We start from the raw sequence: 26,745 nt of genomic DNA, 5'->3' as shown, positions 1-26,745 counted from the left end.
GGTGTGACAAGTGCCATGGCCACTGAGACTGGGACCTTCCAAGCCAGGAAGGCAGTCCCAGCACGTGGGGGTTTTGTGTCTGCATCTTGTCCAAGCAGTTTCTAAGCCTCTTCCTCTCACTGCAGACTCTGACTGCAGGTTGATGGGTGGTGAAGTGGCCAATACCCCTCTGCTCACTCACTGTCAGGGGGAGCTTTTGCAGCTGCTGGGTTACAGTGTCGTCCATAGATCTGCCAGACACAGGACAGCACAGGGTGAAACATCCCCAGGGGAAGGTACCAGAGGGGTCAGCTGCCTCCCAAGAAGGGCCAAGGCATGCCAAGCCCCGGTTTAGGACACCGGGAGCTGGGGACTGGTGTTCCTCAGCCCTCTGCCCTTGCAGAGACAGCTGGCACCCAGCCGCATCCTCTGCACGGGGCTGTTGAGCCCCGCCGGGGCTCAGCGGGTCTGCACAGAGCCCGGCAAGGAGCCCGCTGCCCCCGGAGCTCGGGGAAACCTTGCCGTGCAGGCAGCGGGGCATCAGGCGCCGGTCGTAGATATACGTCCAGGCTGGAGGGAACGTCCCCGGCTGGGAGGAGCCAGCGGCGGAGCCGCTGTAAACAGTGCGGGCACCGCCAGCGGTTGGGAGATGGATATAAAAAGGGAGGCGGAGGGGAGGCAGCCGGAGCGGCGGAGCGGGAGCTGCCTGCGCCTGCCTCCCCTGCCCTGCCTGCCCCGCCCGGTGCGGCAGCTCCGAGAGGCTGCGGGCAGAGTCCACGGTCGGCGCTGTCGGGACAGGTAAGTGTGTGCAGCGAAGTTTGGGACGCGCCGGTGCCGCTCGTCGAGCAGCCGCTGGGTTTGCGCCGCTCCGGCTCCCTCTGTCCGCGCTGCTGCGCGCTGCTCGCCGCCCGCGGGCTGTGCGGAGCGGGAACGGGGGTTCTGCTTTCGCCGGTGCGACGTTAACTGAAGGGGGAAAAGGAGAGGAAAAAAACCAAACCAAAGAAACCAAAGCGCATCCAAAGCGAATGCGCCTTTTGGCGGCTCCGTGCGAAGTCGCGGCGCACGTGTCGCGGCCGGGGACGGCCCGGGCTGCAGGCAGCGGCTGCGGGACGGCCCGGGACGCGCCGACCGCGGGGAGCCCCGGGGAGCCGCCGCTCCTCCTGCCCTTCGCGCCGGACCGGGACCCGGAGACGGTCTCGGTCCCGGTGCCGCCGCGGGACGCGCCGTGGAGCAGCGATCGGCCGCAGCATCAGGTCGGTACCGCGCCCTCCGCGCCCTCGAGCCCCGCCGAGCCCGCCGCCGCTGCCGCCGCCCGTTTCTTGCAGGGCCCGGATGTCGCCCCGCTCCTCGCCCCGTGGCCACCCGGCTCCGACACCTGCCGGGCCGGCCCGCCGTGCGCCTCGAGGGCTCCGCCGCCTGCCGCTCCCCCGTCATCGGCCGCGGAGGTAAGCGGGGCCCGGGTGCTGCGGGGATGTCCCGGCATCGCCTGCCGGCACCTCCCGACCCGGCGGTGCGCTTCCCCAGCCCCTCCGCTCCTCTCGCCACCCAGGGCAGCTGGGGTTCGCCGACCGCCCCCACGGGCCACCCATCATCCTCCAGCCCGCCGCATCCTCATCCGCGACGGCGGGGAGCTGCACATCGGCTCGGAGCGCTGCCCCCGCGGCCCGCGGGCCACCGGCTCGCTGTACTGGCGAGCCACGGAGGGCTGCGGGCACAAGTTCGTGTGCGTGGGTCGCGGCGGCATTCCGGAGCCGCACGGCCGGCGTCGCCGCTCCCGGGCCCTCCTGGCCAGCGCGCTGCATCCCGGCCGGCTCCGCCACGGCCCCGATTCCTGCGACAGGCGCTGGGGCAGCCGCGGGCTCAGCCTGCGCCTCCTGGACGGCGGCACGGCGCGGCTGCTCCACAGCCACCCGCGGCCGGGCTCAGCGCTTTCCTGGCCCGACAGACCCGGCAGGGTGGTGGCAGTCGCCCCGGGGGACTCGGCCGCCCGCAGCCTCACGCCGGAGACGCGTCGGCTGCTGCGGGACCGCCCGGGCAGGAGCGGCATCGTCCGCCGGCGCCACAGGTGAGGCGGGGGCGGGAGCGGAGCCACCATGGACAGCTCCGCGCCGCCGGGGGCTCGGCCCGACCCAGGGGCGGAGCGGGGCCCGGCCGGGCCCGCGGGCGGGGGGTGGCGGGTACCCGGGGGGAATATGCACCGGGTACCCGGGGGGATGCGGTGGGTACCCGGGGGGAATATGCACCAGGTACCCGGGGGGATACGCACCGGGCCACCCGTGCCAGAGGGAGGGGAGCTGGGCCGTGCTGCGCGCTCCCTCCTGCCCCAGATCTCTGCGGGGTGGAGGGTTCGGAATGTCACCGGTTTGCTCCTTCCCTGTCTCCTTCAGGCAGTCCTGGGCGCTGGTGGGCATTCTCGGAAGGGATCAGCTTTCCCGAGCGGAAGATAAGCAGGAGTATCACGGGAATGGAACAACAGGGTTAGCCATCGCCCAAAGAGATTTCCTCACACAGGACGGCACCTGTTTTACTGTTACTGCTTTCAGTGGATGGATACAAGGTTCACTCTTCCCTGAGAATTGCTGGTCTTCTGTTGCTTTGCCCCTTTCCTGTGTGGCTGCTGTGAATCCGAACAGTGCAATGATAATCACACCATAGTCTTTGCCTCATGTGGATGTTGACCAAGCTAACAGAAGTACTCTCTCAAAGTAATGTTTTAGCTTTCTACAAAGAGATGGCACTGACATATTTAATGGCTAGAGCACTACTTTCATGCAAAGGGTTATCTAGATCAAAATTAAATCAGTATGCTCTTCATCTAATGGCATGATTCTGCCACGTGCAGCTGTAACAATAATTGATTGCTTCATTTTTCAGGTGTGCCTGAAAATGGATTTAAAGTGGAAGTGTCCAAAGGAATAATTCCTCATCTGGTGGATGAGGTTACAAGTTGGTTACCTGGTGACCTGGTATTGTCACTGCCAGCACAGATTATTTTATGCATCAGGCTGAAGAGTTTAATCTCCTTCCTTGCCCAAGGAAAAAACGTTAAGTGAAAATTGATGGTATGAAATATTTATATTTATTTATTAAATATATTTTGTCTTGTCTTTTACATTCTACATTTAATTGTCTTTTTAAGTAGTTTTTGTCCCATAAACACATGGGACATATGAGGTGGCACATATGAGGGCACATATGAGAGGTGAAGGTCCTAATTTTATTTTGGGACTTGAAAGTTTTACCAGAGGCAGCAGTCCTTTGTAGCAGCCTCTGGGATCAGATACTAATAACTGGCATGTCCCCAGACTTGGTGATTGCTTAAATGAAAGGTGTGCACTTGCCCAGAACAATTCAATAATAAAGATGCTGTGCTCATCCTGACTAAAAAGTTTTCTGGTTTCCACAGGCAGCCCACTTTGTCCTCACATTGGAGAAGTCATAGATCATGTTGATATAAGGCAGAGGTTGATTTTCTGACCAGAAATATACTTATTCAAGGAGAAATGGAAGACTTCTGTTATGGACAATATCAACACCAGTTTTTCTCTTTTGATACATTCAGAGGGCACATTAAAGTGAGTAATTTTTAATACATTTGCTTGTAGGTGGTTCCAGATAGTTCCTTTCCTGGTTTGTAAACAAGAGATACAAATAATCAAATTACTATTGTGTGTGGGGGGAAAAGTATATTTGTCTATGAAAAAGGGGGAAATTTGTTGGCCTGTCTTGCAAAACCAGACTTACAAGAAGACATTTTCTTCACTATGTCTGCAAAACCATTCCCTTCTAGGGGATTCCCTTTGAGAGGATTCTTTAGCAGCATTGCTGTGAGTAGGACGCATGCAAAGCTAGCTCATGAGATGTCACTGAAGGAATTGTGGTTCCTGCAGAGCAAACCTGCTGCCTCCCTGGCTCAGAGAAGTGCTGGGTTTCACCCTGCTGTGCTTTGCCTCTTGGTTGTCTCACATGCTCTGGGTGCAGTCCTGCTGCTTGCAGGGGCTTTGTGTAAAGTTTCTCCTGCACCAGGCGGTGGAAACTGAGGAGCTGTGCAGGTCTGGGCTAAAATCACTCAACAGTAGAAGCTGCCAGGAAATAGAGCCTGGTGGCAAATGCTCCCCCTTCCTGCAGTTGGCAGGAGCGCCGTGTCTGTCACTGCTATTGCTAAACACTGCACATGCTGCCTGGCAGCTGCTCCCTGGCAGCCCCGTGCCCGTAGGTGTGCAGCTGCTGGCACATGGCTCTGCAGGTCCTGAGCTGCTGTGGGTGGAAACAGGGAGCTCACACTTCCTCCTGGGACCAGACCATGTTTCACTCTGCAAAAGTATTGCCTAATGAGAGAGGGAAAAAGCCCAAACCTGTTTTTCTTTTTGTGTGTGTTTCTATTGTAACGCCTTAACCGGATCTACATTTGTCTCAACAGATCCTAAGGAATTTTAACTCTGTTCACATGTCAGGAGTGGAACTAAAACACAAATCCTGGGCAGTTATCCTGTGCATTTTCACCTGACTGAGGATGTGGATGAGAGAGGAGGATATGAACATCCAGTGCACCTCAACAACCTGGCTATCACCGCTGCTTTTCGGGGTGGAACTCATGGCCTTCTGGTAGGAGACACTTTATTATTAACAACTTCAGTTCTTTGCATAGCCAGGACTAAATACCAAGAGCCATCTGTGACACAAAGGGAAATCAGAGTATTAAAATAAGGCATCTTTTTCCCAAGAAATGTCCCAGCTTTGCCTTTGTTTGAGTGAGGATTGCTCCTCTGGCAGTGCAGCTGTTTGAAATAGATGTCAGGTTCTCTGCACAGCCTAATTAATATTATCAGATCAGACACAGTGTGATCAGATACAGGGAAATCTTTGCCATGGTAATTCTGGACAGTTTGTGATAATGGGAACTTTCATTTAAAATTAAAGCAGTGAAGTATAAATGGAGGTGACTGAAGCAATGGACCATTAATTTGCAATGAGATAAAAAAAGACAGGGCTTGTTCAAGTCAGGGTAACATGAAATATATCCCAAAATATTCACGTGACAAAGGGAATGAAATATGAACAGAACAGACCCAAATGGTCACTTCAGTGCCAGGAAAGTCCTCAGGAACTTGGCTTTGACCTAGATCCTCATAAGGGCATTCTGAACTTAGAAAAAAAGGTCACAACAAAAGCCATACGTGTCCCAGCTGGAAAAGAGAGATTCCTGCTCCAGTCCCAACATGTCCAGCTGCTGTGTGCTCTGCAGACCCTGAGTGACATTTTGGTGTCTGTGAGCATTTCTTCATTCACTGGCTGGGTGCCCAGGCTGACACCCCCTGACCTCCTGTGTTTTTCCTGACAACTTTTTCTCAGTCCTGTAAGGACTGAAAAAGCTGGGTAAGATACAAAATAGAGATGTGCTCCATGTATGAAAGGGTGCCCTGAAAGAATGTATTCATGAAAATGCAATACAGGACCTGTACAACACAGAAGCACTCTTTTTTTATTCTAAACTCGATTTATATTGTTCAGATCACTCAAAGTTTTTGATTGCCTTCTCATATTTGTGATTTTATCCGTCTGTAGAGCTGAATTCTGTGTACAGAGTCCTTAGATTGACAGGAGGCTTGTCCAGCATGTGTGGATGTAGTTTATCTTTCGTTCTTCCTCTTGGGTATTAAACCTCTGGAATTGAAGTAGTGTGTCTGGGATGAAAAAAAAAGCCTCATGCTAATAATGGTCCTTAGAAGAATAGTGTATGATCTTACTCTTTATCAGAAGGGAAGTACTCAAGGGTTTATCTGCATGTGTGGGGTGGAATAGAGCAATCAATAATCCAAGTGAGATCCAGCCCTGGTCTTGTGACCCTGAGGGCTTTGAGTACTTGAATCAGTGAGAAGATTTTATAGTAAAGATTAAATATGTGATTCTTTGAAAGACTCGTGTGGCTTTGATCTATAGTCATTAAAATGAAGAGTAGTTAAAATGTAATAAACAGCTTTGCTTTAAAAGAATTTAAAATAATTTGCAGTTCCAGAGAACAGCATGTGTACCAGAGCAAGGCAGTTAAATAGCACAGACAGGCACCTGCTGCAGCATCAGATCATGAAATTCCAGCCCAGAGGCAGAGTAAACCAGAGAGGAGGCTTCCCCCCTCCCATCCCGAGGTTTTAGAGCATGTAATTTTAGATGTACATTGCCAGAGTGGTTTGTGCTCCACTGTGTGTGGGTCATGCAGAGCTGTCTGCACTCCCCTTCTCCATCTGCTGCTCTGTGCCAGGCTCGTGCTGCTCTGCAAGCCAGCAGCAGCTTGGGTTCCTCGGGAGGCTGGGAGCGGGCTGGGGTGTGCCAGTGCTGGGCACATGTCAGGCGTGTGCAGCCTGCTGCTCTCAGTCATGGCTATGCTGCAGTGCATAAAGGTCACCAATATTGTGTTGCTGGGCTATTTATAATTCAGTGTTTAGAGGTGTCTTCATCATCTGGTGCTGGCCACAGCAGCCAGGCTGCAGCTTGTGCTGGGGACAGGGTTTCGTGCTGGCACATCCAGTAAAATGCCACGGTGACAGTGCTGCAGGTGGGTGCCTGTTCTTACAGGTGCTTTTCCAGGCTTGGGTTTTCTATCAGTGATATGCTGGGATTGATCAGTTATTGGGGTTTCATTCTGATGGCATGGACCCTTATCTCTGATAAGTGATCTTTAAATCACATTAGTCCTGGCCACGAGAGTGATCTCCACAGTTTCATGTGTGTGACTTTTCAGGGCTGCCATGCAAGCCTGAAGCTGGGACTGATCATGTTAATTGAAGCTAAAATCTGGTTTTGGATACAAGTCTGGCTTTTCACGCAGCCCTCTGAAGCACAATTAGCCAAACTGCAGCTAAATGCAGAAGAATGAAACTCTACAATTGAAATGCTGTTTAAAACAATGAGCAGTTTGTTGCTGCAGTTTTCTGTCCAAAACTAGTCATCCACAGCCTCCTTAGCACAGCTTCTGCCCATCATTTGGGAGGGTGGAAGTAGCCAGGCTTACTGATCTTAGCAGGCTGGCAGGCACACTTGCATTTTTGTCTAAATCCATTTCCTATTTGTGTTTCCAAGCCTCAGCTGGCTGGGAGGGACATGCTCAGTGTCAGTTCTCTGTTACCCTCCCTGTGGCTCACTCCAAGGTGCTGCACCCATCTGTAGGGTCCTGGTGGATTTCCAACACTCAGTCAGGGGGAACTGGGTACCTGTGTACCTCATTCTGCTGTGCCTCATTTTGAACTCTCTTTTGGACACCTCACTGAGGCAGAAACACGAGCAGCAGATGAGAAGTTTGAGGGGTGACTGCCAGGAAAACAATGAAATCCAGCAGAGCTGTACCTATGGGGACTATAGTGTTTGTGACTCCAGATGTTATGTACACTTGCAGCCCATCAAGGGGAAATTGCAGGATATGATTCCACGAAATGGATTTGTTTCAAGTATCCCTCTGTATACAAAAATAACCAAGTAGGTTAATATTAGTTAATCTTGCAGTCTTGCACAGACATGACTGACGTCAACAGGAATTTTGGATGCCTGAAGAGGGAATATAAATGCTGACAGGGATCATTTGAGTACAAAGTTAAGGTTTCTGTAAGATTTAGTAACAAATAGCTGGTATTTTAACTAGCCTGATTTAGTATTTACATTTAAAAGAAGGATTTCTGAATTTATCTTCATAAGACTGTACATCAAAGGAGGCTTGTGCTAAGCCCTTTTGGTCAAATTAGGGTTTAATGCAATATCCCTGAGCATGTCAATTAATATTAAATAGACTGAAATAGTAAAATACCATCTCTACCCAAGATGATCATTACAGGAAAGAAGTGGCCCTGCACCTTCTGACAATGGAGGAGAAAGAACGTGAATCTCGTTAATATAAATTACTTTGCATGGTGCATTTTAAAGAATATCTCATTTAATTTTGGAAATGTTGCAGTCATAAAAATTTCTAGATTAACCATGCTGATTTGTTGGTTTATCATGCAAGACACACTTATCTTTATGCATCTTTATGTAGATATTTACTCTATGACAGAATCAAATATTCTCTCTCAGAGCTGAGGGTATTTTTAAATCCAGTATTTTTCAATTTTCCCTTAATTATGCATGTAATCTTCCTCAGAGTAATTTTAAGATCAGTCTACAGTAATGCACACTGTCTGTAGTTCCAGTCAGCTCCAGGACTGTCACCTCTCAGTGACAGAAGGTTAGCAGTGTTTTTATACATGATCTTTATTGCTTGCAAAAGATGCTATCCAACGAAGTAAGACAACAGATGAGAATGCTTTTATAGTTATATCTGGCTTCTGTGTGTACCACTACTGATCTTCCCTCTGAAGAAAAACTCCTTACTGGGACAAACATTAACGTTATATCTCCTTAATCTTCTTCTTAATGGGCCATTTGTGGCTTGCAAGGATATTTGGGGTGTTTTTTTTCATGTAGAAGCTTCATAAATTCATAGAGAATCCCTCACTCCTGCCACTGCCCCTAAAGTTTCAAAAAACAGACCAGAAGTTTCTCTTTTCAGACATTTTCCAAAGCTTCTTAACTTAATAAAAAACCCCCCAACCCTTGGATTTCCTTCAGCTGCATTGAACAGAGCATGGATTTTGTGTTAATGTTCCCATATAATTTACAATAGGTTCAGCATGTGGCTCCATAAATGACCATGTCTGACATTACTACACGGTTTATTTTCCTTAAAGAGTGTCATTAAAAGGTTGTGTGGAGTTTTAAAGTCAATAGGAGAGTTGCGGCTCAAGTCCAGGGCAGTGCTATGAAAATGTATCCCTTCCTGTTTGGTAACTGCTTAGGATCATTTTGATTCTGATTTTTCAGGGCTGTCAGCACATTCTGGATCGCAAATCCAAACAACAACTTAATAGAGAATGCAGTGGCTGGTGCTCAGGTAAAACCATTTAATGGCAGAGCTATGCTTTGCCTTCACTTCCCAAATATTCTCCACTTATTTATTGATGTCAAGACCAATGAGTTTTTAGTAAGACATAAAATTTGGATTTTATTTCTGCAACCTTTGTCTCTGTTAAGAACAAATATTTGCCTACACTTCTCCATTGATTCCTCTTACAATTATGCCTGGAAATAGTGTGTGATATCTCTTAGAAAATATTGATTTTTATTAGTAGTTAATAGTTAAATGCTCAATAAAATTTTATATTTCTATATATGAATACATACTCTCTCCTTATTATTGTCTCTTATGTTTACCCAAAACACGTTTGTGTTTCATATACCTGAACAGACCTGACTGTTTTCTAATAAACCACCTGAATTTCACCCACAATAAATGCATTTTTAAAATGCTTGTGTGTGCCCTGGGGACCTATTGTGCATGCCAAAGGCTAAGCTGGGAGATGCAGGAGTTATGGGCTGCTGTGTGTCCCCCAGGAGCCACATGTTGGGCAGGCTCAGGTTGGAAATCTGGCCAGCACAGTGTGAGAAGCTACACTCCCAAGGTAGCCTGCATCACTGATTGCAGTGCCCCATTTCTCACACTCCCTTTGTCTTTTAGGATGTTGGGATATAGTGCCTCTCCCTCCGGGTCCCCACCTGGCAGTCTGAGGAAGACATCCAGAGGGACAGGCTGAACTCACCCCTGGGAGTGTTTCACAGCAGAGCCCACTCCAGTTTCAGGGCAAGTGATGGTTTTTATGTTTCTGTCAATATAACAGCATGGCATTGACTGTGTGCTGCTCTATGATGCTTGTGGGTGTCTTGCATTTTGATTTTTTTTAAACACTGCATCAAGACACAATCAACTTTTGGGGGCCCTGTTTGTTCTAAATATTGAAGAGGGAGCTGAGGGGAGTAGAGGTTCCATTCCAGGAGCTTCAGGTGGGTGGCTGTGTTAGAGGGAATGTGCCCAGGCTATGGGTACACCTACTCTGAGAGAGATTTAAGGACAGACAGGCAGGACTCTCAGCACTGCTGTTGACCACAGTGATGCCAGGATGTAAGGGGATGAGGGAAAGTAATTTGTGCCAACAACTGCTCATCCCCTCTGGAAAATGAGACCAAAAATTCAAGGGTAGTTCCAAGAAAAACACATTCACCCAAATTAATGTTGACGTGAAAACATAACCTGTAAGACATAAAAAGCATTTAAACTTATTTCTCAATATTCTCGATAGAAATTGGTTTTGTTTGCTGTGCTTTGTATATTTTACATCCTGGTCCATGGCAGCTGCTGCTCTAGCCCAGAGCCTTTAAGTTGGCTGCAGCAGCTCATGTTCTCCTTTGACTGTCGGGGGACTCGTCGCTCGTTATTTAAAGCCTTAATTCTTAACAACACTCTTTTTCCAAAAAGTTATCAGGAGCTTGGCAGGGTCCCTTATTGCTTTCTGCGAGGGAGGGAGAGTGGGAGTTCAGAGCCTTGCTTTGGGTCAGAAGAGAGCCCAAGATGCTGATGCATAACATATGGCAGGGCAGGCTCTGCGTGCTACATCCTGTGCTGATGTCCTGCTGAGCAGTGCCAGGAGACCCCGAAAGGGAAGGGAGAGCCCTGGCTGCTGCTGCTCCTGTGCCTGCACGCTCTGCCTGCCCACATTCATTGATAAAATCGGCGATCTCTGGTCCCTGTTGAGCGATCTGCTAAAGTAATTGGAGGCGTGTGCATTTCCAGGCTGGTTTGTTTATTGGAAAAGGAGTAAAGACAATGAGAGCCTGAAGATCCCAGGGAATATCTCGCTGTCGATAATGCCAGGTGAGCACATGCTGCACGGCTCGGTGTTTTGGATAGTCGTACTTCATCTTGGCTTCTGCATCGCATTTAGCAGATCATTAATGCCTCGTTATGGATGGAGCATCTGAAAAAAACACAAGCTTTCTCTGATGTGCAGAGGCAACTATTCCATAGCTATGCACTGGATTGTTTGTGTTATTGCTGGCCAAAAAGGACACCCATGCACTTGGGGTTGTGAGGACTAAGCAGTGAAGCATGTGGAAAGGGGATCCAGATCCCATTAGTGCATTAGTGGGTTTGTAACCTCTGATATTTGTCACTAATTGCTTAGAAGAACTTACATCTGAAAGGTGATGTAAAAGGCTGCTGAGACTGGTCTGGGATTAATGAGAAAGCAAGTAGCCTCAAAGGTTTTTGTCAGCTGCCTTTGCAGAGTGGAAGCAGGTAAATTAAGGCCATTTTCTGCCTCATTGCAGTCCTATGGGTCTGTGTGAGGAAGTTGGGAGAAGTCAGCTGCTGCTCCTGGTCCAAAAAGCCTTGGCTTTTTCTCTCCTCCATCATACCCTATCAATATGATGTTCCCATGAGGCTGAAAGGATGACTGTGTGTCCCTTGTGACACCCCTGCCAGGGCCACCCCCTTGGGCACCAAGGAGACACGTGCCTTTGTACCTCAGCTGGAAGAAGTAGGAGGTGAGGGTAGACTCAGAAAAAGCAATGGTCATTTTTTCCCCAAACATAGCACAAATCTACCATTCACAGCCACGGTGGCAAGAAATAGCCTGTGAGCAGTTTAGAGGCACCCAGTTCCCAGGGAGAATCTTTTTGCTTTCAGCAGCTTCTCCTTCAGCAGCCCCAGAAGCATTTGGGGGTTTGGGCTGTACACGCAAGGAGAGCAGCTCCGATTACTCTGGTAGCTTTGCTGAACGAGATTCCTGAAAGCGGCTAATTGATTTTCCAGCATCAACACAGGGATTCTCAATGGGCCCTCTAAGGACATCTACAAAAGGATCTGAGTGACTTGGGAAAAATGTTTTTTCTGCCTCTAAATCACACTGAATCAAATTAAGGAGTAGCTGTGGGCCCATTGGGGTCTAGTGAGAAATCACCTGCTCACTTCACCCGGGGCAGAATTTCATCCTCACGAATGTTTCTTATTTTCTGCTTTGCACCAAAGCTCAAAAGTGAAATCAGGCTAAAATCCTGACTCTGATTGAGGGCCTATCACCTCTTTAGACCCATCATGCCAATAACTGGAAGACAAAAAAGATCTGCTGGGCAGTTGATTCCTGCATCCCTTGTGCTGCATTAACTAAGATTCTTTCTTCAGGTTTTGCCCACATCAAGATGCTGATCCTGAAAAGCCACGAGTCCCTGCCATGATTGATGGTCTTATTGCTCTTAAAAATAATGACCATAGAGCCTGGGCCAGGGGTGGTGACATTATTTTCTGCAACTCAGGGTAGGTTACTGCTATAATTCCCACCACAACAGGCATAAACAGGTCTGTAGGCCAAATGCACTGCAGACATTCCTCATCATTTACACCATTGTGTTTCCTCTGTCCCCAGGTTTTCAGACAATGAAATTGGACTCACTCTGGCAAGGTAATTTCTTAAAATGGGTCTTCTATCCATTTTTTCCCCCAGTGTAACATGCTCAAGAATGGAAACTGAGACTCTCCCCTGCTGATTAGTGTAAGACAGGAGAAAATCTTACATTTCCCCTCTGGACCACATCAACTCTTCCCTGGGCAGCCATAAATACAAGGGGCAATTTAGCCTTTCATTCTCTTTGCCTCAGCATGCCTGGGGAATACATGATAATTGCTGAGTATTTCCTGCTGAACAGGAGGTCCTGGACAGGAGGTCCTGATGCTCAAGCACCAAGCCACCTTGTCACTAACTTGCTGGTTTCTAAACATTCTTTAGAGCAGGCTGTTATAGAGCTGCATGCACCTTTTTCCAAGTTAAAGACACATATTCTACTGTGTCTGTGGTGCAATTAAAAGCGTTAATTAATTGGTGAGCTGTGTTGCATATTTACATGGTGTTTCTTTGCCTACAGTGATGGGACTTTCCCGACAGACAACGGCTCCACCCTGGAGGTTACATGTTCCATTTTTGTTGGAGAAAGCAGCAACTTTGGCTCCCAGGGAGGCCAAAACAGCTACTGGGGAAAAGGGGCAAATGGAGAACACAGAACACTGCCCAGAAACAAGTGAGTTATTCTTCTGCCATTTCTTCTTGGCGTTAGCTTAAGGTAGAAGAAAAGCCCCAGGAATTAATGTGGCTACCAACTAGTAATTTATACCAGGTGCTTAAATTATTGTTCAGGCCAGAAATAATAAGCATCCAAATAAACTTACTCCTCAGGCCAACAGCTTGAGAGCATTCTTGACTGAATATGTTTGATTTAGTTTTCTCCTTGGTTTATTAGTCAGTGGAAAATGGATTAGAGAATCTGACTTATGCCAAATGGCTCTTGTGTGGTGCTTCAGGGGTGCAGCATCAAGGTGCTTGTGTTTGAATCTCCTAGGACATACCCTATCCATGGATTCCAGATTTATGATGGGTCTGTCAGGATGGCGAGTTGTCAGATACTCAAGTGCCATTGGGTTCTTTATGAAAAACTCCTGTCAGATCAGCCCCCAGAACAATGTGTCACAGATGCTGATGGAGAAAAGTGTGAGAGAAGCAGAAATGTTTGCTGTTAGATGTGATAGGTTTTGAAGATTTTAGCAGTGGTGAGAGATCTATCCTAGAGCAGGATTTCCAAGCAGAGGTGTGTGTTACGTTGGTGCATGCCATCAATTAATTTTGAAACCCTTTTCTTCTAAGTAATGAAGGTTATTTATAAGCAAGTAAAATTTGATATCTTATGCCTGGGCAGACATACACAAAGAAATCTGCATTGGAGAAAGGTTTCACCTTGTAATCAGAACACCCAGAACACAAGTCTTAGGTAGTGCAGCATTGCCAGCTGCGGAGGACCCGGTAAGGACCTGGTCTCAGAGGTTGAGAGGGTCACACAGAAGATATCAGGAGCCAATAAGCTGCAAAACAATTCTACAGAAATAGCAAATGCACTGAGAAGCAAAGCCATGACCCAGTTTCTGAGATCAGCTGTGAAATTCCTGTTGCGCACAACAGGGACTTCCCTTGAGCTGTGACAACAGAATAGGGCTTTGTATCTGCCTTGGCAGAAGCTGGAGAATCCTGAGCAATTCCAGTCCTTGTCCTGGATTCCTGTAGGGTTCATGACCCTGGACACTTGGCTTTGGAAATGATGGATTGCACCTGGCTCTCTCCAGGAATCATGACCTCTCCTTAGCTTTTTTCAAACAGGTCCATAGTTGTTAGGACATCCATGAACTGCAGTAACTTTGGCCTGAGGTTTGGCTTTACCTTGAGGAAAATTTCCATTGCTCTGAGATTGACCAATATCACTCCCTCTGGGAAGCAGAGAGTTTATCTGTCCCCTCTCTGGTACACTTTAGACCAAGAACCAGGGGTATTTCATGAAAGGAGGGTGTTGATTGCAGTCACTTGACTGCTCCTCTAAGTAAAAAACATGGTCTCTGTGCATTTTGGAGAGAACATCTTAATTGCCTTGGATGCTTTGTGGACCCTTGGAACAAGAATAAGGGGTAATTTGCTGTTCCTTCTTCATGTGTTCCCTTGGGGAAATGGTTATTAGATGGCCATGGGGAACATTAACAAGAAAATCAACATGGAACAGGGGAGGGGAGCTTAGAGAAGAAAAGTTTGATCAGTGAAGTGGAAGAGAGTGGAAAATTTTCTCCAGTAATGGCTGTAGGACTGTCCATGGTTTCAGACAGGTGCAATTTATGCACATTGGCAAAGGGTTGATTATACCTTGAATGGCTGAAAATGCAACTCTTTAATACAGTCACAACATTTGAGGCCAGTGAGCCTGCTGAATATGCAGCATTATCTGTTTGAGAGGCAGTTCAGGACTGCAACACCTTTAGGATCTGAGGTTTTCAAAGTAAAAATGGTCAGAAGATTTCCTAAATAATTCTGCAAAGCAAATTAAACCACTGCAGTGTAAGCCTATTACAAAAAAAAACCAAAAAACCAGAACAAACCAACAAACCAACAAACCAAACAAAAAACCCCCAAAAAACCAAAACAAAAGCAAACAAAACCAAATCAAACTAACAAACAACCAACCAAAAAACCAAACAAACCCTAATGACATGATCTCAATAATTATTTATTATTTGTATATTTCTAAGAAAATATCAACTTCTGAGGCTGGTACTTTGCCAACTTAAAAACCATGCATGTTTGTAAGCACCTGCAGCCTACCAATTTTCACTTTGATTCTACTTTATCTGGATTGAATCTAGATGTGCTACATCTGATTTTATACTTGTAGGATCACACACAGTTTATTTTTTTTGTTGTTGTTGTTGCTCATTGCTATATGGGGTAATATATCTTTGCCTAGTTAAGATAGAGCCTGTCGACCATTTTAATTAATTTTACATCTCCAGGCTTCTTAGTTTTATTAGCCATTTTATTAGTTTTTTAAGGATGGCTAAGTACTAATTCCCTAAAGTACAATCATTTTACTGTTGTTCTCTAAGAAGAAATTAAGCATTACTGCAAGTTGTACAGTGATGACAAAACTATTAGTAATGCTGAAGGATAATTGTATAATTAATCAGACTAATCAGCAGATTGGTTAGACAACAAAATAATAAAGCCAGTCAGGTCTTGTTTAATTCCAGCATAAAAATAACAGTGAAGCAGAACAGAAGACCTAAACATTACACTCCACACAAAGGATTCTAATTGTCTATCCATTGACAAAGCTGAATCTCACATATTATCTACGCATTTATCCATTGCAATATTATTGCTGGGCTGGTTTGTTTGTTTTGAGAAGAGTGCTTTCAAAAAGTTATTTCAAAGCAGTGAAAGCAGCAGTTGGCTGTGACCCAGCTGAGGGATGACTGATGGCTGTGGTCTCCTGTATCTCTGTCAGTCTGTAGGATCTGGAGAGCTCAAGGAAGATGCCCCGGCCCAGAACCAAGCCATGTCCACACACTGGTACACCACTGCTTAAGAAGACCTGGCATATCTCTTTTTAGTCACAAAGCAGCCACCCAGTCACCCCTCTGTCCCTCTGAGGCACAGAGTGAGGTGAGGAGCAGGAGCAAGGCCACCTACAAGAAGTGCAGGACTCCCAAATTGCCCCAGCTCACACCCACTGCTAGAAGCCCCTCTGGTCATTTTGTCCCTGCAGCCAGGAATTCAGGGTGGATTCCACCCTATCCCACTCCTACCTGTGCCAACTCTACCTCATCTCAGGAATTATTTCCACCAAAGAAATCCCCGTGGTCTGTGTTGGGTGGGTTTGCGGTCCCCAGGAGAGCTCACAGGGCTGCACTCACCCCTGGCTATGGACTAGCAACTCCCATGGGGTCGCAGTCCAGCCTAGCTAAGAGATGGGCACCTCCTAATGTTGGCTTTGCTATGATCAGCCTGTGTTGTTTTAGTGCTGGGCTTCTGTGTCAAAGCACACATTTGCAAACAGCTCATGGTGGGAAAAAGAAAAGCAGACAGTTGGTTGAAGCCTGTTATTTCCTGAAATAGAGAGCAGAAAAACAGCAGTCCCAACCCTAAAGAGACTCCTGACCAAAGGGAGCTTGGCAGGGAGAGGGCTTGCATCACTCCAGCAGAGGAAAACCCAGGGAACAGAGACCTTTGGGGGGTAAATGGGAGGAAGATTCCTGCTGGATGAAAATGGTTTTATTCAAATGATAGCAGTGATACAGTGAGATGTCTTTTGTTGGCAGCTTGTGCAAACACTTGAATGTTGCAAGAAGTTACTAATTATTACAATGATTTCCAGCACCTTATAATTTTTTAATATGGAAAGTGCAGTTGTCAGGGTTCCCCGCAGGTGTGTTAGGTGTGCTGCCTTTGGACAGGTTGAGTTAGCACATTCTTTACAGATTACAAGCAGAACACTGTCAGGCTTCAGACAGGTAACTCAAATATCCTTTATATTGTGTCACTCAGAGGTGGCCACACCTAGTGGAAATTAGGTGTCTGAATAGTAATGTGGTATCCAGACACGACTTGTCTCTGCACCTTCTTCTAGCTCATTCCTAGCTCCATGTGAACAAACCTGAGGAGCAGAGTCTTTGTTCCTGTGTGCTCACTTAGGAAAAATTATAAAAAAACCACTGCCAGAGCTGTACTTGCAAACTCAGTCGCACTCCTATCCCAGTGTACCAAAGTAAGGTAACCTTGAGGTTTATACAAGAAGTGACACTGCTCATTAAAATTTCCACTTTAATTCTGACTTTCAGACATTTTAGAGGAGAGTGTTAGAGATAAGAATAAAATTAGCACCCAAACTGTTGGCTGCTGGATGGAAACACTGAGAGTGTTGATCAAATATAAGATGTTCTGGCTGTGCCTTCTTTTGGTTTGAAGTGCAGCTGACTTTGTTCTCCTCCCCAGTGCAGTGCCTGTTTTCATATGCAACTCCAGAAGTGCCATCACAGAGTATTTGTAATGGAGTTTTGAGCTGCTGCATAGTGTTTACATTTTTTAATATCTCATCTTTTATAAATTAAAATGAGAGGGAAAAAAACAAACCAAGTTTTGGGTCCTCCTAGGCCAAGGCCAAGTAGCCTTTTGGGGAAAAAACTTCCTGTGGTGCAGCGAGAAAAGATTGAAAAAAACCTCAGAAATGCACCTTAAATTTCCAAGTGTTTGAGCCTCCTTTAAAGGAGACTGCCTCAAGTATTTGTTTATGAGATTCATACTTAGACAAGAAGGTGGCAGAAGATGGTTCTAGGCTTTAACTTCATTTTAGAGGCATAAAGGCTTTTATTCTGCAAGCGGTTGTTGCTGCAGGGTTTGGGTTTTTTTTAAGGCGATGGAATTCCCATCCAACTCAGAGTCACAATAACCCTCCTATTCTCCTAAGCCCTTCTGTTTATTATTGTTAAAATAAAGCCTTTAAAGCCCTTAATAAACTTTCAGCCTAATCCTGCCGACCCTAATTCTTATTCATGTGCACAGTACAATTAGAATGACTTGGGCTAAACGGAACAAATGACAGTCCTTTGGGTCGGCACCATCCCGTGGTTATTTATGCTGTCTGCTTTGATATGCATTGCTGCTGGATTCATTCAGAGTGCTTGACCTGCAGTAATTACTTTCTTGATTACTTCGGAACTTAATCTTCACACCCTGTAATAATTTCATCTGCAGACATTAAAATATTCCACTTTTTTTGCTGAACATCTGCAGTTTCCTTGTTTTGATGTATTTTCATATCAGGACAGATATTTTTACTTAGCTACTGAAAAATCTTGAGAGCAGAGCTATGCACAATGAGGATAATGCTTCTTCCTGTTATTTCTTTATTTCTCTTTCCTAAAAAAAAATTTAAAAAATCATGTGCTATATTAGAATTTGCATGAGAGCCAATTCTGGGAATTTTAAACTTTTACAAATTTTATGGGAGTTTAGGAAGAACAGAAAAAAATGGCACTGACTGAACCACTTAAAAGGGTCATTGAAAAGATATGAGAAAATTCCCCAAATACCTAGGTTTTTCTGTCTTTATTAACAGCTGTGATATTCCTCAGTAAATTTCATAATCATCCAGTATTTTCCTACACTCTCAGTCATCCTCTTCTTTTGCCACTGTTCAGTTCATTGCTGTGTGATTTCAAGCAACACATGGTGGTGTGGGTGCACTTCAAAGAACCAAAAGTCTAATTTTTGTGGAAATATCTCCTGGGATTACGGAAGGAGAGGGAGAACTGACATGGCAGGCATATTTTCTAAACAGAAGAAGCAAAACAAAACTCTGCTCAGATAATGGAGCTTCCTAGTTCCAACTCTATCACCATCAAAACAGAGTTTTGCAAAGCTGAGTCCCTACTTTGAGCTAAGTAGTGATTTTTCACCTTATTTTCTCCTCTAGGTTGGACTGAAAATGTTTTTTGGCAGACCAGACCAGTGGTTTGGAAACAATGACAGTGGAAATGTCCATGTTCCATGATGTGGATGGCTGTGACAGGGCATCCAGACACCTTCAGAGGCAGAGCAGACACGTCCCTGCTGCCTCATCCAGCTCCCTCAGTGTCCCCTGCTGGAATGGGGGGATCTGTCCTGGCAAAGTCACAGGTAATGGGGCAGCCCAGCCAGCACCAGATACTCTGCTGAGGGGGCAGGCAGTGAAGCTGCTCAGCACTTCTCACACCAAGGGTGAACAATAAACTTGGTATAATTTTACTGCAAGTTGAAACCCAGTTGGGGGAAATTTTGGTGTTTTCTTGTTCCAGGCATTTGTCCACTCTATCATGGGGCTGTAATGGATTGTTCTGGTGAAGCAGGTTTCAGTCATGGAAGGTGTTACTTCTCTGGTACATCCTACTTGTGTTCAGGGTGGTTGAGATGGGTGTTGAGATGCAAACTCGCACCTATTTCTTATTTCCCATGCAGAAATCACAGGCTGAGAGATGGCCTTAGACCTTGCCAGCAGTGAATGTCACAGTCAAACACAGAGTATGCATGTCTCCTTAAGCTAAAATAAGTTGGATGCGTTTGCTTTAGTTGCACAGCAGAGAGCAGAAGTTGCTATTTAAGTATCTAAACATTGGAATTAAAAACCCTGGTGTGTTTTGGCTGGGCAGAAACAGGATTGGGCTCCTATGAAACAGTCCCTTTGAAATAGGGTTTTGTCCTTGGCACTTAGTTTGGCTCTGTGTCTCTAGAGAAATAACTGTCCCTGCTCTGGCAACCTAACAGTTAAATTCAGAGTTGCAAACAAGTAGGCATTTATATTTTTATTTCTAATAATATCCTCCTGGTTATGGCACTCTACATGGTGAGACAGTTTTTCCACCATAGAAAATTTCCTTGGCTAGGTTTAGGCAAGCATAAACATTTACTTCTCTGGGATCCATTACTTACCAGCATTTTTCAACTAATAAGCATCCAGCAGGATGAGTAAAGGTCATATTAAATGCTTCACTTTATGGGTTTTGGGGAGGGAAATATATGTATGTGCAGGGTAGAAGAAATTGGTCTCGTGCCGCAGGGTTTGATTAATTTGAAGAAGATAACTGTTGGAATATTTCAGCCTCACTCTGATTCTCAGCACCCTTTCTAACTGGTGGCTTGTTTGTCTGCTAAATCCTGAGTGTCATACTTCAGAGCAAAAGCCCAAAAGAGTGAATGCAATTATGGAGAAAGATGGTTTGCTTTGATCTTAATAACTTTATTACAAAATCTGTTTTTCTGTTCCTTTTCACGTCGCTCTGGTAGACAAGAACTTGTATTCTCCCCTAGTGCAAGCAGGTGAAAATATCCTTTCAGCTGAAGGAAATAGTGACTCCTGTGTTACTGCTGAATGGAGCCCAAGACAGTCAGTCTAGGGATGGGCTACTTGGCATGGAAAACTGAGATCCAAGTCCTTCAGCTAACATTGCAGGCAAATCCTTTCTGAGCTAAGTGCCTGGAGTACAGTTAATTCCTTTCTGCTTGGTTTCTTTCATTCCCATTTCATGCTCCTCTTCTCCTGGATGTAATTCACCCAAGAAGGGAAATGCCTGGGGAAAAACAATTCCTCTGGCAGTGTTTCTAGATCCAAAAATCCTGGGGATGGGCTTTCCTGAGGGTGTTTTAATCTGGCCGCTCAGGCTGACATTCCCACCCTCTGTGGTTGGTTCGTGGTGCTTCCTCCTCAGTGTCTCCAAGGAGCATCAAATCTCATTCCCCCTGTGGTGTCCAAGGGCTTCCTTCAGCAGGGAGCACTCAGCAATTAATGCCTTGGTTTGCTTTGGGGACCACCTTAAAATCATGAAATTCACTAAGCAGAACTAGCAGGTCTTTTAGTCCTTCCTGTTTGGTTCTGGAGCCTGGAGGGTTGTTGTTGTCCAAACAGGACCAACCCCTTTGCTCTTGAATGACAGCTGAAACTCTCATGTGGTAATGTAAATAAAGCAAGGCTTATTTAAAGGAGGAACACTAAATAGAGGGAAACCCACAGGGAAATCACAAGAGCTGTCAGCACCACATCTTCTGGCAGTCTCTGAGTCACTCAGACTTCATCATAGGGGCACCAAGGTCCTTGGGCTCCCATCAACCTGATTTTCAGCTGTTGCAAAGGCCAATAAAGAGAGAAAAATGTAGGGAGAGGATTCATAGTTCTCCCCATGTAGGTGTGTGAGATTTCCAGTGGCACAGAACTGGAGACTCCTTGACACCTGCAGTACTTGTTACAATGTAAATGAGAATCCTAAACCTTTTCTGATTTATATATAAATTGTAAGACAAGTGCCTTGAGCATTTACTGTTTGCCTCCAGATTTCACAGCAGCACATCAGGGGAGGCTGTGAAACTTCTCTTTTTCTTGGTATTAGTCTTTACTAAAATAAGCAGAATTTTTGGCAGTACGTGCTGTTTTCTTTAATAAGCTTAAAAAGGTGTTAGACAGTCATAAGGGATTGCCATACAGCCAAATTAGTGTCAGGTTTGAATTTAAAAAAAAAAAACAAACTGATGCCTTGCAATTCTAAAATACTCTAGGAAATGCTGTTGATTTTACACCTGTTCACTTAGTCACTCCCTCACTGCTGTTGGCTGAAGTAGAAATTATTCCATTTTTGTTAACTCTGCTCCTGCAGTGAATGTTTGCACTTGTGCTGATCCTTCATCTCTGGCTTTCACATCTTCAGCTGGTTCTGTGCTCAGCGCCTCTGTGCCTGCCTTTGGTACTGATGTTCTTTAAATGTAAAGCAAGCAAAAGATGCAGGAGCTAGTGAGCAGTGGTCTTCCAGCACAGGAAGCTGCACAGCCCCAGGATGTCTGTGGTGCTTGAGGATTATCAGCACCTCACACACTGGGAAGAAGGAAAAGCCTGCAAGATGTTTTTCAGTTCTTGGTGTCTGCATTTGGATAAAGAGGTTTAGTTTGGAAGTCTGATGCACATCAGTTGAAAATCAAAGTAATTTTCCTGATGCCAGTGACATCCCAGCATGTCTTAGAGAAAGAAAGCTACTTTTTTTTTTTCTTTCTGCAAGAATTTAAAAGCCTTCACTTGGAAATTTCATAGAGAAAATGTTTTTCCTTAAGATATTAACATTTTTTTGAACAGTCAGTCAACCAGAAAGGGAGAAGGTATGTTTTGATCTTCTCATTTTTAAGGTTTTTTGCCCCAACATGACAGCTGACAGCATGACAGGACAAAAGCAAGAGTAATGAAACAAGAAAGCAAGAAAACCTTTTCTCAGAAATCAAGATTGTCATTTCCAATACTTGGCATGTTGCTTATCTTCATACTTGCTCTCCAGCTGAATAGCAGATCCCCCTGAATTGTAAAGTACTTATCTTCTCTATTTCACAATCTACTTGGGAAAATTGCCATGTAAGCATGGGGGAATCTGACACATCTCTTCAGCAAGAAGTGTCAAGCAGCTAAAATGACAACTATGTCCACTAAACCACCCAAGCAATTAGAAGGCTCACATTTTATAATGTTTTAACCAGCTCTTGTTCTCCTACCACATTAATCTGTCACCATTTATCTTATTTTAAAGTCTCTTTGTGACCCATTTTCTTTTAAAGATTTTGAGAGAAGAAACCAAAAATTATGGAGGTAGTTCTAAGGAAGTTGGATTTTTCATTCTAGAATGAGGATGAGTTTTTCAGTTCTGTTGACTTAGTGATACTCCACATGGGCAAAACAGTCTCTTCACATAGGATCTGGATTTCTTGATCAGGGCTGTAACCTCCTTTAGTAAGAAACATGTTCAGAGATCTGTCAGATATACTGTTGTATTTCTATGGACTGAAAATCACACTCTTGCTCTTTTGCACTTCTGCAGAGCATTCACTCAGTGGCCACTCTTTGTCACTGCAGGAGACCAAATGACAATCTACAAGTCATTTACAAGTAAATTAACAAGGTTTCTATAATGCATATGTGGCATTTTCCTTGTTCTAGTTATGACCATTTCATTCTCCAAACAGCTGTGATCATTATCCTTAATGTCAGACCTGTGTCCTGGTCCCAGCACACCTGAAGGAAAAACCCACCAACGAATCTCTGACCTCCATTCCTCATCACCTTATTGAAGCATTCTGTAAACTATTCCAGCACTTCTTTGGGTTCATTCATAATAGCAAGCAGCTTAAGCCATGCACAGCTCTCTCACTCCTTTCTTTTTTTTTTTAATCTTTACAAAAATAGCTTAAAGCACATAGGAATCTTTTGCTCTTGGTAACCTGTAATCTAGGAATCTCTGGGACTCGTTGAATGCATCTCCTTCCTTTCTTGGCTTTTCATTGGTGCATTTAATTTTGTAGTAAATGCAATAGAAGTGTTCATTCCAACTGGTTTTCATTAGAAAATGTTGTTTGGATTGAGAACAATTAATACACTGCTGGGATTTCAGGTCTTTAGGTGTCTGATGGATCCCCTGCTCTGAGCTCAGCACTACCCCATCCTGATGGGGCCAAGAGAGATTGAAATGAGGGTTGTTGTGTTGTGTGTTATGGGCTTTCCAACCATACATGGTTTGAATGTGAATGCAAAATAGGTTCTTCTTCTTGGTTTCATAGATAAAAAAAGCTTTTTTATCAGACTGTAAAATAATTCAGTCTCTCTTGATCCATCAAGAATGAGCAAATGGGTTACTCCCCAGAGATGCTGCTTGGAGTGAATTACTTGATCAATAGTTTCAGCCATCAGGAAAAAGTTATGTTAATGTCATTCTGGGATCTACCTTAATCTTCCAGTACCTGCAGAAACCACTCAGAATACACTTCTCATCATTGAAGTGTAATGGTGTGAAAGGAGGAGTGGACTGAATATCTGAGAAAATTTCACAACCACTTTTGGACTGTTCCTTTGGCATGAGATCCAAATGTTTAATTTAAGTATTCAGCAGGAGGCTGCTGGATCCAGGGATGAGAGGAGGGGTAGGCAAATTGGATATCCTTAAGAGCTCAAAATCAACACTAGGAGCAGGCAAGATCCTTCTGAGCCTGAAACTGGAACTAGGGCTGAACTCACTTGAATCCATAACTAAAAATAAGCTCACATACAAACCAATGGGAAACAGTCTGGTTTTGCAGAGCTTTCAGTTTCTGTAGACAAGAGGAGGATAAGCAGATCTGGAGATGTGAGTGCCCTGCATTAGCAGGCAGATATCCTGATAGATGGAGTCTTAACCCCTCTGCTAGTCTTGGCTGGACTTGTATCCTTGTGAAATTAAAATCTGATAAGAAACTACTGCTTCCATTTAGATCTACCTCAAAGACACAAATTGAGTTTCAAAATAATTTTGATGGATGGATGCTCATGTGGAAGCTTAGACATTTGTGAGCTACCATGGATTTCTATGTTGGATGTTTTAAGTTCTTGATGCAAAGAGTGTTATTCTACACTGTAGGAGAGTGAAGGCAGCAGGATTATAGATGTCCTCATCTGTCCTTTGTGCATCTGAAACCCTTCAGGGAACATGACAAGCTGCCTGAAACAGCCCTGCATGCAGAGACAGATTTGTATGACTAGCTGTGCGTTCTCCTTTTGCACTGGAATTTCACATGGGGAAAGCAGGGCAGTGTCACACACCCAGCCTTAAAACTAATGTTTGCCACACGAATTTGCCTTTGCTTGAGTGATGGCAGGGCAGAAAAGGCACACAGCTGGAGTGTGGCTTTGTAATTGTTCTGTGGAGTTGAGCTACAGGTCAGAGGCATCTCTTGGTCCCTGCAAGAAGAGCTTTGCTGAAGCCTTGGACTTTGGTATTTAATGTATAAGGTCATGCAGTCAGGACATCAAGTTATAGCCCCTAGAATTTCAACCTAGTCTGCTACTTGAGAGCAACGATGTGGATTCTATTAGATAACTGGGCCAAGTCCAAAGCCCATTGAAATAAATTCAGTTTTCTGTGTTTTCAATGGAATAAGCCTGTTTTTAAAGTGCAGTTATTTGAATTCATAAAAAAAAGAATTTCTTTGTGATGCTTCCTTGATTATCCTTCTCCCTAAAGATTTTGAATAGCGAACATTTTTATGGCACTGTACATCTCATATCTCACTTCATGGTGTCCCCATGGATGGCTGCAGATGCTATTTCTGGTTTACCTTTTTATTTGAACTGGAAATATTTCAGTGACTTTCCAAACGTTCTGAACTTTTCACTGGCAGAAACCATTTACAGGCAGCAATGATCAAATGCACATGTTACAGCTGTGCCTGGCTGGTTTAATGGACATGTTTGTCATTTTCTTTTCTCCCTCAGCTTTACATCCAGGCAAGATGCCCCAGGAACCTGACCTTGCCCACTGCCAGAGCAGCATTCCCTTCCCAGCCCGTGTGGCTGTGAGGCGTGAGCGGGGGAGCCGCGTGCCAGCAGTGCCAGCCTGTTGTCATGCTCCAGCAGGATTAAATCCTCCAGTGGATTGGCAGAGCACCTGAAAACATCATCCTGGACCCCAGAAACGTCAACAGGTACTGCCCTATGTTGATAGAAAACATTCTGTTTTCCAAAGGTCTGGAGCTTCATTTTACCAAAATGTTCACGAGTGGCCTTTTGACGGTCTCAGCAATTTCTGAGAGTGTGGAAGCAAGGTTTTAAAGCTTGACACTAACTGATGCAAAGAGATGTTTCTGCTTTCACTCTAGTCCAGCTTTTTTGATGTGCAGAGAGGTTTCCCTTTCCAGAAAGTTTTGAAATAGAATCCAAGTAAGTCCTGGCCTGCTGTCCCTGAAATCCCTCCAGAAGAGCTCTGGCTCTGGTTCATTTATTTGTACTAGTCACTGCTCACATAATTTATCTCCCATATATATAAAGTACAGAAATGCATCAGAATGTGCACAAAACTTTGCATCTTCTGTAATCCAAACAGCACTGGAATTATTGTGTTTTTCTAACTAAAGGTTTAAAATGTTAGGTCTCAGCACAGCAAGATTGCAGGCTGTGCTGTATTTATTTCCCATGTTTTCTTAGCATTGTATAAAGACAGGGTATATCCACTTTAGATGCTGCTTTTTCCCTGGCAATCTTCTTCATTTTGCTTGATTTTATTTATGGACTTCAGTGCTGTTCTTACTTTAGTGAAATTACTTGTGCTTTGCACTGGTTCCACTGTCAGGAGAGAGTCCTGCAACCCAGTCAGCTCAGCAGGGGTGGGCATTGCCATGGTGCACAGAGGAGATGCTGCAAGGGATGGGCACCACGAGAAAGCCTGGCCATCACCTTGGCTTCTGCAGTTTGTCTGAGTGCTCAGTTATTGTTAAAAACACACTGTGGTAAAAAACCAGAGGTTTGCAAGTGAAACATGACCTGATTAGACACAACAGAGGCTCAGGTTGCCAAAGCAGGTTTGAGATAGCTGGCATGAAAGAAGGCAAAGGCACTGGGGACATGAAGCAGCACGTTCTGCTGGTAAACCTGGAGGGCTCCCAACTCCCTCCAGTATTATCCAAACCCCACACCCATCCACTGCTCCTCTGGCAGAGGGCTCCTGCTGTGGCTTTGGGTAGGATAGTTTTGGCCAAAGCTTGAGCTCTATTTAGTTCCCCTGACCTTTGGAGCTGAAAATAAAAGCTCTTCTCCTCTGATGCCATTATGAAGGCCCATGGGAATACACCTGAGAAGGGCAGTGTTTCCTCTTTATCATGCCCATTCCAGAGTGACACACACCTGGGCCTCCTGATTTAAACCTGTAGTAGTGTAGGGCCATGACTGAGCTGCTGCATGGTCTGTGTCTGGACACTCCTGTCACAGGGGAATTGTCAGAATTAAATCACTTTTTTTCTGTATTAATACATCTTTGTGCACTTTAAGGAAGAGGAAAACCTACTAGTTGCTCATGGACAATCTGAATTTTGCAATTTTTATCTGTCCTGAATGGTGAGCTCTCTCCTTGCAATTGCAGAGCTAAATCTTCTGCCAAGTCACTGAGGGCCAGCTCATACTTGCCAAAGCTTTGGCCCACAATCTTCAGGCATGACTTTAAATTTGAAGGCAGCACCAGGGCTT

General features: G+C 45.2%; 1 protein-coding gene and 1 pseudogene across 2 annotated transcripts in view; both read left to right on the top strand.

Annotated features, from left to right (window-relative positions):
- Positions 1-635: 635 nt before the first annotated feature.
- LOC119705019 (cell migration inducing hyaluronidase 1) overlaps positions 636-26,745 on the top strand; it is a 98,000-nt gene continuing 71,890 nt past the window's right edge. For both annotated transcript variants that reach the window (XM_038146929.1, XM_038146923.1), the window contains exon 1: positions 636-777. The gene's annotated coding sequence lies outside the window, so the exon portion shown is untranslated. The remainder of the gene's footprint in view (positions 778-26,745) is intronic.
- The window catches only part of LOC119705160, a 42,490-nt pseudogene continuing 16,520 nt past the window's right edge, over positions 776-26,745 (top strand).

The sequence above is a fragment of the Motacilla alba genome, chromosome 10 (genome assembly GCF_015832195.1).
Source record: "Motacilla alba alba isolate MOTALB_02 chromosome 10, Motacilla_alba_V1.0_pri, whole genome shotgun sequence".
In the NCBI taxonomy this organism is placed as follows: domain Eukaryota; kingdom Metazoa; phylum Chordata; class Aves; order Passeriformes; family Motacillidae; genus Motacilla; species Motacilla alba.
Note: the sequence above shows the minus strand (reverse complement) of the source record. Positions and strands in the feature narration are given on the sequence as shown.